The 10,448-nt window shown below is 35.0% G+C and overlaps 1 pseudogene; it reads left to right on the forward strand.

Moving 5' to 3' along the window:
- Positions 1–6,321: 6,321 nt before the first annotated feature.
- Positions 6,322–6,423, forward strand: LOC141417121 (small nucleolar RNA SNORA51; annotated as a pseudogene).
- The last annotated feature ends 4,025 nt before the right edge of the window (positions 6,424–10,448 follow it).

Consider the following 10,448-nt stretch of genomic DNA (forward strand, 5'->3'; position numbering starts at 1 on the left):
TATTTTGGAGACTAGTCTCACTTTTTGCCCACATCAGCCCTGACTGCAATCCTCCCATTTTATGCTTGCTGCCTTAGCTGAGATGACAGGCAAGTGTAACCACTCCCAGATTTTTTCCCATTGAGATGAGGATCTGGCAAACTTTTTTTTTTCTGCTAACCTAGAACCTTCATCCTCACAATCTCAGCCTCCCAAGTAGCCAGGATTATGGGCACAAGCCACCTGTGCCTGGTTTTACTTTTTATTTTGTTATCTCATTTTACTTTATAGTCTGTTTATATCTAAAGATCAGCTACTCTATGTACTTTCTGTATTTTCTATGTTTTCCCTAATTTAACAGACTGGCAAATTAATTTTCCTATTATTATCATATTGAATATTCTTCTGTTTCTAGGCTATAGATTCGAATGGCTGACTCTACATTGTTCTAATTATTTTGGCTTCATATTATGTATAGTTAGTAGGGCATATAATACATATTATCTAGTTATTTGCTGGCATATTCTCTTTTTAGTCTTAGTGTTAAAAAATGCCCTTAACTGTTTTGCCCATGAGCTCCTGCTATGAAGATTTCTTAGAATTTGGGGGAGGGAGAATTTTGTAAAATCCACACATAAATAGGGAGATAGTTGTCATCACTACCACTAATGTTTTCACCACTACACTAATTGTTTTCACTTGGGAACATGTCTTTTGCCTTTATTTCAGTTGTATTCTTTTTCTTTAAAAAGCTACTAATTTCCAAGGTTAAAGTTACTGTTAGCTATTTTTGTTGCCAATAAATGTAATACTTTCTAAAAAGAACTGCTGGCAATATTTTCACTTTAAATTAAAATCAATGGACTCTGATTTTTCTTCATTGTCAGAGCCTGAGTTCTTTATGAGATGACTAGCCCTCAATAATTTTTCAACTATAATATATGACTATTGTCTTCCTTTGTTTAATGTTCATTAAAGAGAGTGGTGAATTTTTCACACTAAAAACAAAAATCCATTGATCTAAGTTCACAAAACTTTTGGACACTAGTGCTTCTACAACAAGAGTTGAGGAGGTAATGGAGAAAATCCTGAGCAGTTGTAGTTTGTGCTTCTTCCTGACTCCCAGCTATATATTCTGGAACATTCTATCTTAGTTCTTCCCCAGAGAAGAAGATATTTTCCTTCCTCACTAGAAATTCTACCTATGTCTAGGAGGAAAAAGAGTGGATTTCTTAGCTTGTTTCTCACTGTGTGGTTCCACCTGTCCTTGACTCCTATCAGCAGATGATCCACAGCAGTGAGGCTGGTAAGGCAAGCACCACCCTTGAATGTTAAAATATGGACAGTCAAATAATAATGTCACAGCAATGAAGCTTATTGAAAGAATGACAAAATGAGCATTTTATTAGAAATTAAATGTCCTTTTTAAATGTATCACAACAAACTACAGTCATTTTGCATTTCATATATCACTGTAGTTGTAATTTAAGGTACCAGCAGCATTCAGTAGAGTATATACCAATTAAAGTTGGATATTTGCATACATTCTCTGTAGGTGTCAGCATTGCTTTGTTATCATCCTGTGCACAGAGCTGTGTTTTCATCATGTTATAACTTTTTTGCTAAATTCCGGGTTAAAATTCAAAAAGTGTCTGTAAAACTGAGTTATCTTCTGAATTATTCTTTTTTTTAAAGGACAGTGTCTGAATGATTAAATTGCACTTTGGATAACATGGATACTTATGTTTCTTCTTTCGGCATGGATTAATACTTTCAAGGTTTGCATGACATTCTTTGTATTTAAAAATAAGATGTTTTGAGCCCCATGTGGTATCAGATGCCTATAATCTCAGCTACTCAGGAGGCAGAAAAAGAAGGATCTTGAGACCAGTCAGAACAAAATTAACAAGACCTTGTCTAAAAAACGAAATATTACCACATTGAATATTCTTGCTTTCACAATAATTTGTGGATACCAGGGTCTATTCCTAAACTATAAATCCTGTTCTTTAGAAGTGTCGGTAATGCTGGCTCTACATTATTCGGGAGCATGGCTGGACACATGGCTAAGAATCTAGCTCAAGAGGTAGATTGGTTGCCCAGCAAGCACAAAACTCTGGGATTCTCAGTACTACCAAAATAATGCTTTGAAAATATATGCAACGTTCATGGAACCTAATTCTACTTGACGCACTTAGAAATTTCATTGCATTGTCTGTTGTTGGGAAAATAGTTAATATGGCACTCTGCAGAGTGACTCAGATGCAGAGACCTCTGCATCACTGTGTGTGTACTGTTCAAGCTATGTGCTGACTTTTAATTAGATAGAATTGCTAGAATTCCATCTAAGGAGTGCTTATTTTAAAAAGGAGAGATGTATACATTCACACAAAGAGGGTATGTGTTCTAGGACGAATTTCTGTTTAGATACACAAAACACTGACTTAATCAGAATCTACCACTTTGAGATTTTAATAAATGTTTTATGCCTTTTTAATAAAAGTTGCACCTTCAAGGTATCCCTGGAACACCTCTGTGCTGAAGTCTGTCTTCAAGCCTGCATGGCGCTCATTTTCTCCAGCATGGGAGAGAATAGGAACAGGCTGGAATTACTATAGAGATATAGTGCTTACAAGAGAACCAAATCTTAAAACCAACGTTACATGACTTTGTTCTCACAAATGATTGTGTACTACCAATTGTAAATAGCTAGTATAATTACAGATGTTATAAAGAAAATTCAGGGCCTTAGAAAGCTCACAGCCAGGTGTATCTATTCATAGTGGAAGTTATTTCAAGAAAGACAAAGGGACACAATAAACCTTTCTGTTCACTTGATTGCTTTAAATAGTATTCTAGTATCTAGCGAAGTTACCAGCTTTCTTCTTTTATATGTAAAGGTGTGATAAAATGTTAGTAAATACTACCCAATTTTGATTCAACAAATGATGCCAGAATAATTTTATAATCTATTTTGCAGCTCCTTTTTAGGTACACGTTCTTTGGAATATCTAAAATTGGGTAGTTCAAGTGTGAAAAAAATTCAAAAGCAGTTTCTTTTTAAATTCCACACAACATACAGAATCTCGCTTGTAGCTGGCAGAGATGCTTTGAAAAAAAAATCAGCAATTTACTCCAAGTTTTTCCAGAAAACAATTCTTTATGAGCTAACTGTGATTATTTTCTCATGTAAAAGTAAAACAAAAATGCAGCACACTGAAACACACTGCTTAGAGAATGCCCCTATGTACAGCTGACTGCCAGCAGGAAAGTATTTAGAGGGGAACACTTAAAATGGAATACTCCTTACAGGTCGAAAACCCATGCCAAGAGTTTAGTTTTTAAGCTTTATTTTATTTTTGATTGACAAATAGTAACTGCATATATTTAAAGAAAACAATGTTATGTTTCAATACATGTCTGCATTGTGGAATGAGCAAATTGGGCTAATTAGCATATCCATCACCTCAAATATTTGTCATTTCTTTATGGAGAAAACATTCAAAATCCTCTCTTGGAGCTATTTTGAATTCATCATTATTAACTAGAATCATTTTTCTGTGTATTTGAACATTAAGAGCCGATTCCTCCTATCTTACCATAACTTATACCTGCTGGCCAATGTCTCCTCTTTCTCCAGCCACACTCCCCCCCTGCTCTAGTAATCACTCTCCTACTCGTATGTCTATCAGTTTAACCTTTTTTAGATTTCCATATGAGTGAGATCAGACATAACCCAAAACTTTTTATTCCAGTGTTCATTTAATTATAGTTAAATTTTGATACATTTCAATGAAATCCATTCTCTGATGCATAAATGCTTACAAGGTCAAGAGGTTAATGTTAGAGATTAATGGTCACATGACAATGAAGCAATTTTAGTGGTTGAATCACCAGGGTAGAAGCAGAGAATGTCAGAGCTGAAAGGGACCTACAGTATAACCTAATCCAGTTCTTTCATTTTTACTGGTGGAAAAATTAAAGTCCAGAGAGCCTCAATCACTCACATAGTTGCACAGGACTAGTTCCATCAAGCCAGGTCTTCTGATTATTTCAGTATTCTTTCCATTGATCCGTGAGACTACAGATCGATTGTGGACTTGGAATGTCTAGGATCAGATAGTTCCACTAGATACAAGTGGCTCAGCTCTTCTAGCTAATTTATTCTATTGAAGTGCAAAGTAAATGTATGCATTTACTAATTGCCCTTTAAATCAAGTAAGTTAATTTTGCAATATTTTGCATTTTAGTGAAATGCCACACTATCATGCTAAAGCAGCCTTAAAAATTAAAATTAAATTGTGGAATAACTAAATTTGACCTAATCTTTTATAATTATGTGTTTATGTTAATCCTATTTCAACAGAAATTTCTTTTTTTTCCTAAAGAATTTCTCAATATTATTAATTGTGACTATTTTCTAGACTAGAATGTTGATTATAAACATCCTCCCCCCCAAACAAAAACAAAATGGGATTTCTCTGTGAAGATCCATATTCATATTGTTATTGGAACTTCTGCACTGCTCTACAGGGATATAAAATAAAAATGACATCCTGGAAGCAGTCCATTGGCAGACCTATATTTACAGTAATGCTTCCTAACATATTTGCACACGAGATTCCATTTGTGATGGTGACTACAGCATATCATCATTATCCGTTCAACTGAGATTTTAAAACCTTGAGATTAAACTGGATGAAACTTGACTTTTCCTTCAGGCAACAAATCTCATTTTGATCAAATTCACCAGTTGAATTGGTTTGCTTTTAGACTGAGTCATTAATAAGTAGAAATTATTTTTGAGATTCCACAAGGACATGGGGACATTTAGTCTATGACAATAAAATCTTTTCTTCATCATGAGAATGTTCTTACAGTAGCCGTATATATTGGTTTCCCCTAGTCTGTCTTGATTTATTTCAGTTGCTCCATAATAATGTATTATTCCTGTCACTCTCAAAAGTATCTGCTTAGATGATCATGTGTGTCATTTCTATAGAAGTAATTCCAACAAGAAAAAAAAAGCATTTATAGTCCTACTATGCAAAAATGATAAACCATGAAGGAAGTTCTGCTTAGAGTTTACTTTTTAAGTCTGATGTTGCTGCTATAATTCAAAATTAAATCTCTTTTCGCCTCTGCCCAAATGATTCATTTTTTTTTCTAGTCATGTTATTTGGGGTCAACATGTTATTTGTTCCACAAAGTCTTCAGTTTAGCCTTAGGAACTGTTACAGTAGATCACAAGGTCAGTGTTGCTAATAATATTTATCTCTTCTTTTTAAAAAGTTCCGACTCTTCCAAAAATCAGCATGCTGTGGTTTCTGACCTTCCTTCATTACCACAGACACAGAGCTATTCTGCTTTCTCCTTTCTTCCTTATCATAAAAGAACATCTGAGGGAGTTCTGAGCTGAAAGCTTTCAAGCATGGGCCAGCGTCTTTACAAACTACAGTTGGCAGAAAGCACAGTAAAAATAACTCGTTTACATCTACCTCTCTGATAGGAATACTTAAAACTTAGTCATATATTAATTTTTATGAATCATGTTACTTGAGCTTATAATCTTGAATTATTTTTACTTGAGGTCTGGAGATGATCAAAGTTGATATTAAAGAATAATTCATAGAATCACGTGTAATTACACAGTTTTACTGGCAACATAGGAAGAAACAATGATATTTCTATTGCTGCTGGATGTTTTATGATAACATATATAATATAATTACCAGCCTACTGGTAATTATAATAATAATTTGTTAATTGCACTCTGACAAAGAGGCCATTTTTTCTCATGCAACCACATTGTAGATGTTAGCAGTCATAGCAGCCCTGGCATGAAAGGCTGTGAGACAACACTTCATTTTCCTATGGGTGGTCCAAATACCCTCAAACCTATCATTCCCCAGGTCACTACAAACTAATGGTGGCTTTCAATGTGGTGTATGTACGTGTGCCTGTGTGTGTCTGTGTGTCTGTGTACTTATGGAAAAGAGAAAGAAAAGCCACATTCACATCCATTGAACGGCTTTTCCCAGCCTAAGCACCATAGCAACTTACAGGGCAAGAAATTATCAAAGAGGGAAAAAAAATTTTCCTTCCAAGCCAGAAGAAATAAAGTTTCTGACAGGGAATATCAGTAGTTAAAATGTTAATGTGCAGCAGTATTATTGTCATAATGTATTCTTAGATAAGAAGAAAAGGAATCTACTTTACTTTTCGTATTATTTAAGATAATCACAAAATATTTCAATAGATAGCATTGGTGGATCAGTGGTAGAATTCTCACCTGCCACATGGGAGGCCGGGGTTCAATTTCTGCCCATTCACTGGTTCTTTGGCCTCCTGGTGCTTACCTCAGCCAGAGACAAAGTGAACCTACCCCATATATACCTCAGCCCAGGCCCTGACCTGGTCTATATTGTAAATGGGGAGACATGCGAAAACAAAAAACAAAGAAACAAAAACCATTTCATTTGACTGGTGCCATATTAATTTAATGCAAAAGACTCTATAAGAGGGCTGACAGAGTGGCTCAAGTGGTAAGAACACCTGCCTAGCAAGTGTGAAGAGTTCAAACCCCAGTACCACCAAGATAAATAAATAAAAAGTCTCAATTAGAAACCTGCATGACTTTTCCGATTCAATTGGGAAACTCAAGAAAATTAATTCCTTACAACTAATACTGTATACTCTACCAGTTCATTACAATATAATCACCAAAGTCACATGAGAAAATGAAAATTAGGAATGATGAGGAAATACCCTTGTAGGACCTCACAAGTCAAAGTTGATATTCAGTCTCCCTAAGTACAGAGAAGAGAAATAAGAAGCATAAAAACAAACAACAATATGTTACTGAATGGTCTGTGACACTGCCTTCATTTCTTGACCCAGAAATTATGGTATCACATAAATAAATTGACTTCTTGCAAATCCATTCTTTTTTATTATTGCCCAGTATTGGGCCTACAGCACTTCCACTATTCTTCAACCACAATAGAATTGTTTAAACTGAATCATAAAAATGAATATTAATAATAAAGAGGAAACTAATCTGGTTAAGGGTTCAAATTAAGATACAATTAGCAATGTGTAAGGAATTATTGAAGAGGAGCTATTAAATTATCTTAATACCTTCATTAAAATAATAATTATTGTTTTAAGATTTTTTTAAGTACATATATAATTGGAGTTCTCTTTAAGCTTGTTGGGAGACAGGGAGTCCTGACATACATACCTTCATTGTAAGTTCCTGAGAGTCACACAGGTGTCCTTTCTATGAAAAGCTACAGCTACCTCTTTTTGGTCTGGGCTCTGAACTGCCTGAGCTCTCATTTGGACCATAGCAAGCATCCTGGTGTAATTCTTTCCTTCTTCTGGGCCACTACACATTCCAACATACTCTGAACAACCAGAGGCTTTTAGGAGAAGCCCTTGCTTATCCCAGAACAAATAGATAATATGGATGCTGGAGCTGAGAAGGTGGCCACTTTTTAGGTTTCAATTTTCTAGACAATTAGACAATCAGTGTTGAATATGTTCCATGTGTTACTTTATTTTTATTTATTAAAATTTTAAATATCCTGTTAAGAAACCACAGCCTGGAGAAAAGTAATGTATAACAATGCTACAAATTCATTAGTTATTCAATGAATACTGACTGACAATGATTAACCCATACCATAAGATAGCAAGGCTCCAGAAACTCAGGCTGAGTTTGGTTGGACTGCCGAAAGTAGAATCTCAAGTATGCCTCCTTTTTATTTTCTACTCTTATCTAACCTACACCACTTGTAGTCTTTTTAAGGGATAACAGTAAGACTAACCTTTCTTTCCATGTAGGGAAACAGATTTTTTGCATGTGATCTACAGAGCACACAGACAAATTCTATAGCTAGCCATCCCAGTGGCTTTGAAAATGCACATGCTCATGCGAGTATGTGTGTGTGAGCTGCAAACAGAATTCTGCTGTTAAGAAAACTCAGGAGGAGGCTGGACCCAGTGGCTCAGCCCTGTAGTGCCAGCTATGTGGGAGGTAGAAATAGGAGGATCACAGTCTGAGGTTGAGCCTAAAAAATGTTCTAGACCCTATCCAAAACATAACTAAAACAAAAAAAGAAAAAGAAAAAAGGTCTAGGGGCATGGCTCAGGTAGTAGAAGATAGTGTCAGGGAGAAGTCCTGGGATGGCAAAGAGAAGTCAGTCAGTTATACTCAGGCAGTTTTCACAAGCTTTCCTACACTTCTCCAGAGTTTTAAAAGAATATTTTTGTTCTGAAATCAATGATTACATTTTTGCTCCAAGAAGATCTAATAACAAAACTCCATCCAAATGAATGTACATCCTTTAAAAAATGTTTTGCCAGGCATATTGAATTCATTTCTTTATTTATTTCTTTGAGTAGTCAAAACCCACAAATGATTGAATCCTAGTGCATTGTTGGCCCCAGATGATTTGAAAATACTGAGTTGAATCTGTGAAGACAGCCCATGATAATTAACTGTTCATAAAAGAAACCCAGGTCAATAATGAGAGCAGACTAATGAGAAGTGTCATAGAGTGCAACACTTGTAAAACCACAAATCCACTTCTATCCACTCTTCCCACACCCACTAAAACCTTTTTTTTTAACAAAAAAAAAAGGACTTCATCTAATGTTGTCAAAAACCAATTAGTGTTGCATTAAGAAAACCGATTTTTTTTCTACATGAGAGGAGACCTAGAGTCCAGATGCAGATGGAGAGGACATGACAGAGTACAACATCCTGCTGCCATTGCAAAGAAAAGCAATTAACTTAAAAGTATTTTCTATCTGCAGATCTGTGGCAAAATGCCAAGGTTTATCAAATGTTAAATGTCACTTCAAACTTGTGTTCTTTGCTTGTTACTCTTTTATTAAAGGTTTTCAGTTTGACCTAGATTGGTGATATGAATTAATTAGTGTTACTTCACATAATGATTTGGCAACCATTTCCATGTCTTACTGCTTAAGAAAAATAAAAGCTGTTTAAATAACTTTTTATTAGAATTAAAATGTTAGGTAATGGTAATAGTTCATGCAGAGTATATTTTATTCATCAATAATAGTTTTTTTTAAGTACAAGCTATTTCCTTTTAGATTGGAAGTATTGATCCTTTTTAAAAAACTAGTGCTTACTATTCACAGTAGCCAAGTTATGTAAACAGCCAAGATGTCCCACCACTGATGAATGGATTAAGAAAATGTGGTATCTATACACATGGAATTTTATGCAGCCATGAAAAAGAACAAAATGTTATCATTCGCTGGAAAATGGATGGAATTGAAGAACATCATTCTGAGTGAGTTTAGCCTGGCCCAAAACACCAAAAATCGTATGTTCTCCCTCATATGCAGACATTAGATCAAGGGCAAACACAACAATGGGATTGGACTTTGAGCACATGATAAAAGCAAGAGAACACAAGGGAGGGGTGAGGATAGGTAAGACACCTAAAAAATTAGCTAGCATTTGTTGCCCTTAACGCAGAGAAACTAAAGCAGATACCTTAAAAGCAACTGAGGCCAATAGGAAAAGGGGACCAGGAACTAGAGAAAAGGTTACATCAAGAAGAATTAACCTAGAAGGTAACACACATGCACAGGAAAGCAATGTGAGTCAACTCCCTGTATAGTTATCCTTATCTCAACCAGCAAAAACCCTTGTTCCTTCCTATTATGGCTTATACTCTCTCTATAACAGAATTAGAGATAAAGGCAAAATAGTTTATGCTGGGTATTGAGGGGGTGGGGGGGAGAGGGAGGGGGCGGAGTGGGTGGTAAGGAAGGGGGTGGGGGCAGGGGGGAGAAATGACCCAAGCCTTGTATGCACATATGAATAATAAAAGAAAATAAATAAATAAATAAAAAATAAAAAACTAATGCTTAGCTTCAACTTTCTTTATTGCTTTTTATAAAAAGTCATCCCTGAGTCAATAGTTTATATGCTGATGTGCTATTTAGTATATAAACATATATATATATGTTTTATATATATATATATATATATATAGTTCAGAGAGATATTGAATTAAAATTATTATGGCAGATAGAATTTGGTGTTCCTAATTGTCTCCAAATTTTAGTACAATTTTCAGTATTTTTCTTGAGTATACCTAAGTTCCAGAATTCTAATAGCTAAGAAAGCAGGGATAAAGAAGTATATTATATAAAAATTCTATTGCTTGGGATTTCTAAGCATTTAAATTCTTGTCAGTTGTCTTAAGAGCTTATACACTGAAATCAGTGTTAAATTTTATACTTATCCAATAGTAATTGACAAGACTGAATCAGTAATTAAAAAGTGTTTCATCAAGAAGCAGTCCAGGGCCAGACGGCTTCACTGTTGAGTTCTATTACACATTTAAAGAATTAACACCAGTCCTTATCAACTTATTCCAAAAAAAAGAAGAGGAAGATAATTCTTCAAAACTCATTCTATGAAG

The sequence above is a fragment of the Castor canadensis genome, chromosome 14 (assembly GCF_047511655.1).
Source record: "Castor canadensis chromosome 14, mCasCan1.hap1v2, whole genome shotgun sequence".
In the NCBI taxonomy this organism is placed as follows: domain Eukaryota; kingdom Metazoa; phylum Chordata; class Mammalia; order Rodentia; family Castoridae; genus Castor; species Castor canadensis.